We start from the raw sequence: 7748 nt of genomic DNA on the forward strand, positions 1-7748 counted from the left end.
GCGCGTGTGTGTGTGACGTGTGCGTGTGCGTTACCCCCGGGGTGCTTGTTGGCTAATGGAGATGTTTAGTCACGCCTGTGTGTGACAGGTGGCCCTGCTGGCCTCTCCTGTGTGCTCAGTACAAACGCTCTCCTGGGTGAGAGGCTGTCACATCCACTTACACCAGGGAACACTTCCTGTTCCTGGCTCTCCCTCGCCTCCAAAACACAACACGAACAACGCCGCCATCGCACTTTTTACAGTCTCACCGTTCCAAAACTCACGATTCAACCCTCCCCGTGCTGTACCACCATCACCACCACCAGCAGCAGCAGCAGCAGCATGCAAACACACACAGTGTGTGTATGCACAAATACAATAACCCCCCCAACCTGTGCGGCTCACAGGGGGGAGGTTGCCTCGGGAGACTATTGAAATTTGCTGGGGAGAAATAGCTGAGAGAGTCTCTGAGTGTTTCCACACTGGTGTCTAGAGGGGATTGTGTGCTGTTCACTCTTGCACATATATATAGCTAGTACAAGCTTACTGCGTAGCCTACACACACACACAAACTCAGTCTCACACACACACAAACTCTCTCTCACACACACACACGCATTCTCACACACACACACACGCGCATTCTCTCTCACACACACACACACACACACACACACACGCGCATTCTCATACACACACACACACACACACACACACACACACACACACACACGCCAATGAGAGCTGTCCAATGTTGGAGAGAGAACTCCTGTATGCTGTGTGAAGGCCTTTTATGTGCGATGGTCTATGCGGTGAGAGCCCTCTCTCTCTCAGCAGAGAAAAGTTCTATTCTGTGCTTTATACTTTTAGCAGTTGAACCGTGGGGAGAGAAGAAAATGTCACTTGAGTTCTGCATCAAGCGTGTGTCACCATAGGGAAACATTGATCATATGCACGCTCACCAAGAGACTCTCTCTGTGGGCTGCCAATTATATCATGTTTGAACCCGGGCATAAAGAGGAGGGAAAAAAGATACGTGGATTTCTGACTTATTGCAATAAAGCTACGATTTATCAGAAAAAATACACTATATTGAATTGTCAGAGAATAGGGTTTTAAGTGATGCGTGTCCTCTGGCGGACATGTTGTAGTAGGTCCTCAGCTCTGGGAACAGCAAGAACAACTCAAATGGTCGATTTGTGCGCCATTTTTGACTGTATACTGATTATTTCACATTATTCATATTAATTATTTACAGGTTAGATTATAATGTCAACCTGTTAGCAAGAGAATCTTGGTCTGTCACTATCTTCTTGTTTACACATCTGAATTGAATAATTGTTAATGTTATGCGGCTTGTATCTAGCATTATGTGGCTACCTACCAATGCCACAAACTAACTGCTTATTACTTTAACTGACTCTATTCAAGCTACAAATTTGGAAATAAAAAACTTATCAGAGCATTCACTTTCAGTTACTGTTTGGATCCACACCATGATCCACGCCTATCTTTCTCAGATACTGTATCTGTACTATGTTTTGTTGTTTTATATATTCTGTTTTTGTGTTTTTGTGTTTTATGTTTCGGGGACAACGGATGGAAACTAGCCTTGTGCTAAATCGGGCGATTTTTACACTTTTATTATGTTCCAGATGTTTTTATCTGTTCCATGGTTATTGTGTTCATTAATTTTGCATTGTCCCGTCTAAATAAATAAATAAAATAAATAAATAAAAATAAATAAATCTCTCCTTTTCTAGTCTGATTATATATATATATATATATATAGCCCTTCTTTTCTTTCTTTTTTCATTAATTTACAACCATTTCTCCAGTGGACCTTCAGGATGGTGTCAGTGATGGTTGGTTGCCATGAGATGTTTCACACAACTGCACAGTCTATAGAAGTCTATATAGTCATTTTGTGAAGCCTGCTTTTGTATTGAGCCATCGTCTTGTTAATAGAGAAGTTAAGTAAGATTGATAGAAATATGAATAGCTCCTGGAACAGCATAGGGCCTCATGCTGTGACAGTATATCTACCGTTACGTTAAGATTAGACAGTATTAAGCTGTGGGTCTCTGTGGAACCAGTAGGTGGTGACGGTCTCCGTTTCACAGCACACTGCCGCCATCCTGAGGTACCAACAAGCACCTACATCATCTACAAAAAGACTAGCATCAGGCATCCTGCCGTCTGGAAGGAAAATAATACCCAAATAACATGTACTGTATGTGGGAATTAACCAATGAAAGGGCCTCTTAGGCAGTTCTACCCACTAGATTAGAACCATTTTATTAGTATTACTAGCATTACTGTACCTGTTGTTGTTAGTCCACTTAGACCAGTGGTTCTCACATTCTTTTTCACATGAGGGACCCCTAAACTGACAAAGATTAGACCACGGACCCCCATTTGATAGGATTTTGTCCCACGGTCCCCCATATGATAATAGGATTCATGCTTTCAGATGTTTTATTACAGAAAGTGTATAAAACCCATGACCAAAATAGTCCTTGTGTTACTTATGAATGGAATTATAGCGAAAATAAATTACCCCCATTTTGGCTGGGGACCCCCTGGAACCCTCCCAAGGACCCCTGGGGGTCCCCAGACCCCCATTTGAGAACCACTGACTTAGAGAACATCCTATGTGGGGTTTTCTTGACATCTTAAACACTACACACAGTACACATCCCTCTCCGTGGCAAACTTGAACATAGTATACAAGCCGAAGCTATTTACAACTTCCAATGATTTCTAAACTGCCACAATATGCCGTATCTCAGAACTCGTCAAATTCTCATTTGCCTTCCTCGCTGTGGTGTTTGTAAGTTCCAGCTCAAATAGGTGTTCCTCTTGACTTCTCATGAAGCTTCTCACTTCCCAAAAGTTCCTGAAATACAACCAGCCAATTTATACACACACTGCCTTTTACAGTCATCTATCTTTGAGTTTCTGTCCTTGGCTGCTGCCTTCTGCTCTTTTAAACCACTAGGTGGGTTCAACCTTCTGTTAATGAGACGATGAGTGAAGTTTCTGCAGTTCTACCACCTCCATGCCCACTCTATTTTTACAGGACTGAGCTAGTGAGTGTCCATCTGAGAGCCGAGGGGTCAGGGGTCAACAAGGTGCAGTGAAGGGGACGTGCTTGGCACTGGTTGTAAAGAAGTAGACATTCAACAGCTCTCCACCAGGGGGTGATTTATTGGATGGCTGTACACCGACAAGGACCTAAATCAATGGACCACTATGCATAGCAGAGCAGGAATTATACCGAGGTTAAAAGGCCAGTGCCGTCGGTGCAAAGTAACGACCAGTTTAGCATGTCCTGTTTTCTACTGGCCGTTATGCCCTCTGACTGTGCGTGTCAAACTAGTGGGGTACAGTATGTGATTCCTGGTCACTGCACTAGTAGCGTGACCCTTCCATGCACTACATGTACTCCTCACTATCAGGTGAAACGAAGCGGCTGGCGACTGCACATGTGTCTGAGGGAGCATGTGCTAGTCTACGCTCTCCCCAGATGGGCAGAGGGCGTGGAGCAACGACCAGGGCAGCAGGGGGAATTGGCCAAGTACAATTGCGGAGAAAATGGGAGAAAAACCGGAGGAAAGAAATTATAAAAAAAACACATTAGCAATAGTGTTATGATTAGCAATAGCTAACATTAGCAATAGTGTTATGATTAGCAATAGCTAACATTAGCAATAGTGAACAGTGTTCTTTTTGCAGTGAATCGATGTCCTCCCCCTCTACTTATTCTTCCTCCCCCCTCTCTCAGTATTTTGCCCTTTGGGTTCCACGCCCTTCAGGGTGACTCCCTGTGTCGTAGCTAGGGCACACACACCCTAAATCCATTTACAGCACTGTTAAGGTGGCACTCTATAGTGTCTGAGTTATTGTGGCTCTGCGTCATGACAGGAAGTTGATCTTTTTCCAAGCGCCTGGCCTTTACTCCAGTGACCACCCCAGGAGCGATGCCCCCCTCTGCTGGCAGGCCGCCTCAGTAACGTGAGAGCCAGTGTGGCATGGAGGCAGCTAGGCTCCACAGTGCAGGCATGGAGGCAGCTAGGCTCCACAGTGCAGGCATGGAGGCAGCTAGGCTCCACAGTGCAGGCATGGAGGCAGCTAGGCTCCACAGTGCAGGCATGGAGGCAGCTAGGCTCCACAGTGCAGGCATGGAGGCAGCTAGGCTCCACAGTGCAGGCATGGAGGCAGCTAGGCTCCACAGTGCAGGCATGGACGCAGCTAGGCTCCACAGTGCAGGCATGGAGGCAGCTAGGCTCCACAGTGCAGGCATGGAGGCAGCTAGGCTCCACAGTGCAGGCATGGACGCAGCTAGGCTCCACAGTGCAGGCAGAGGAAGAAAGTTTTTTTTTTTTTTTTGCAAGGGTGTTACCTGTCAAGTTATCAGTCAAGTTGACTTATTCTTAGCAAAGTTACAAAGTGCAGCAAAGTATCCCCCAAAACATCAACAATCAGCTGTAAGATATGGTATATGAATATGATCAGCATGTATTCAAGTCACATCTCAACGGTTAAATCCTGTCCAATTCATTCATTACGCCTCTGAATTCTAATTAGGTTTCTTCGATCAGACCACACAACTCTTGTTGCTGTATTATTGTCACATTTGGCACCTTCTCCTCAGTGATTTGTATGTGGTTCACTGGCTGACCTTGGTCTAAACGAGAGCATCCAACCATCTATTCTAGATCAATAATCACGGTGAAGGAGGCAGTAGCTTATAATAATAACATATTGATTTTATCGGTAAAATGACAGACGTATAGCTCCCAACTTGCAAAATGGAAGTCTCAAGAGGATTCTCTCTCCAGTCTTGCACGTTGTAGTCTCTCTCTCTCTCTCTCTCTCTCTCTCTCTCTCTCTCTCTCTCTCTCTCTCTCTCTCTCTCTCTCTCTCTCTCTCTCTCTCTCTCTCTCTCTCAGAATTGCAGCAGCGACACTTTTGTCATCAATAATTGATGGATAGTGGTAATGCTAACTGATAGTTGAGGTACTGAGACATCAAGGTATCTTTGCTCCAAGTTCAGTTACATATTTAAATCTGTCCACTGACAGCAGCACTGACGGCAGATTGCAAACTCAGACTGAACCCACTCGACGAACACCTCACTGAAGAGTTAGTCTGATCATCTAAAATTCTGTTTGAACGCTTTGCCCCGTAAATATTTTCTTTCTCCGACGCTAGCAGACCTCCTATTTCCTGTGCTTAGAGAGTTGAGGCTGATGGTTTTCAGCATCTGCAATATGGCTCCTGTGAGTTTCAACCTGACAGCCTGTCTCCACGAAGGCTTGGTAATGAGAAAGACTGTGTTCCTTCTGTCTACACGTGTCAGAATGACACATACGCAGTTGTTTTCCGAGCGTGTGTACACTGTGGTTTTCCCATTATCGTTGCCTCGACGAGCATAGCAGACAAACACAACAACGCTCAGACATTTATCTACAGCACCTATTTGTGTAAGTTATGAAGTTACGAGCGGAGGCTTTTTAGTTGTCTGCAGTGTTGTTTTATGGCGTGCAATCTGATCGACAAATGTGTGCTAAGTGGTAACAACTGTTTTGGATGCAGCTTCCTGCTGTTGCAGAACTGACTCGTTAACTGACTGGTTAATGAAGGTAATAATGAAGTTGTGGCCAACGGTTTCAGAGTGCAATGAGACCAACTGAGAGATTTAAAATGCCACTGCTGGTGTTAAAATTCATTTAAACTCACCTGTGCACCTGTGTTTGGAGCATTCAGGTGTGCAAAAGTTCTTCTGTCTGGGTGTCCAGGTAGTGCAGCGGTAGATTCCCTGCCTACCACCACGAGGGTCGCAGGTTCGCGCTACCTCCGGCTTGGTCGGGGCGTCCGTACAGGCAGAATTGGCCATGTCTGTGGGTGGGAAGCCAGATTAGGGGTATGAGTCCTGGTCACTGCACTAGCGCCTCCCGTGGTCGGTCAGGGTGCCTGTTCAGAGGGGAGAGTTGGCCAAGTACAATTGGGGAGAAATCAGGAAAAAGAAACTTGATTAAAAAGAGAGAAAATGTTTGTATCTGTATTATTATAAAAAGACAAAAAGTTTGTTTCATTCCAAAAAGACAAAACTGGTTTGCATAGTGATGATTACTAACCGGAAAACAGAACTCATTAGAGAATTTAATTTGAATAATTATCTGTTGTATGCTGTATATGTTGTACAGTATTATGTTGTAACATACCGTACATGATCTATATTTTTGACAAATGGACTGATTTTAAATCTTGCATTATTATTTTAATTGGCCTAAATTAATTAATCAAATCAATTCAATAAGCATGTTCCTATAGCTAGCTAGCCTTTTGTTGTTGTTGCCTGAAATACATTTGTTACAGCTTTCTGCCGTCTCTCAGACACAAAATCAACTGTGAGGTAATGTGCAGACAGAGCCCAAGGTGTCAAAGCATAACACAACCTGTCAATATGTTGCCATCATCATGTGTTTGACTAGTTCTAAGTAGTCCAACCATGACCCCAAACTAATTGTGAATCCAAGAATCAATATCGAGCTGAATCATGGTGGATGGATACCCTGGGAGGGGATGACAATCAATCCTAAATGTATCCCAGGGCTGGCCAGGCATGTCCACATAGGACACGCCTCCAAAGGCTGTGGAAGTTACTGCGTCTTCGCCTTGACTCTCACAACACCACGTTCCCTCCTGGAACATCATGCTCCTTCATGTATTTGTTTGTACATTTTGTGTCTGCTTTATTGATTGATGTCACCTTCATGAAAAGCTGAGAGTCCCTCACAAATCATTTGAAATGCAAAAAATGCTTTACTCACTTTGCCTGAGCTCCTGCAAAAATATCAGTGCGTAGTATCCTTGGAGCTGGCCTCGCTCTGAAGGCTGAGACAGCAGAACATGCACATGAACGTCCACTGTTTGCTATGGTAATTTGACGAGTACAGCACAAAATTGTGAATATGGAATTGTAACGGTTAATTGATATGCTGTTCAGGGACAAGATGAACGTACTGTAGCATGATCAAAGATCCTCTCTTCTCTGGCTAGCTCTTCTAGTCAACATTAACGTTAGCAATCCATAGCAGCAAGGCAACGTAGAAGCTCCTTTGGTCCATGCAGCAGAACCTCTTGCCTCACAGACTCGCCATAAGTTGGTCGATACGGAGAGAGCGCAACGCTGCCCAGTGCTCCAACCACCCACCAGGAACATTGATTTGAATGGCATTGACCGCCGCACTATAGCCACGTTCTGTGGGCAGCTAGCGCACACTCAGTGGCTGTTCTGTATGAACAGGCAGAAAGCCTTTTAATCAGTCGGTGCTCTCAGACAACACCGCTCATAACTATTAGAGCTCTTAGCTACAACTTTTCAGACGTGTATCTGCAGGATTAAGGAGTGAAAGAAAAGGCCTAGTCACCACCGGCGGGAGCATCCCTCTCCTGATCAATCTGTGCAGCTCCAGCGGAGACATTGTTGCTTAGGAACAGCATGGTCACTTTGTGACCTGTAGTATTTTCAGATGAAACACTCAATCATAGCCAGGGTCAAACGGGAAGGTCAGAAGCTCAAATTCCCTGATGGGAGAGAGGCAGGAAGTTATGTGATACTGTCTGTCTGTAGTGTGGATGCTGTCTGGATGCCCTGGAAACCACATCAGTATCAGTGTCTGTCTGTGGCGGCACACGCTGCCCTCCCTCCCATAACACACAACAATGTGTCCTCCTCTCTTCCATGTGTGTTTGTCTTC

The sequence above is a fragment of the Poromitra crassiceps genome (genome assembly GCF_964638095.1).
Source record: "Poromitra crassiceps genome assembly, chromosome: 23".
Classification (NCBI taxonomy): domain Eukaryota; kingdom Metazoa; phylum Chordata; class Actinopteri; order Beryciformes; family Melamphaidae; genus Poromitra; species Poromitra crassiceps.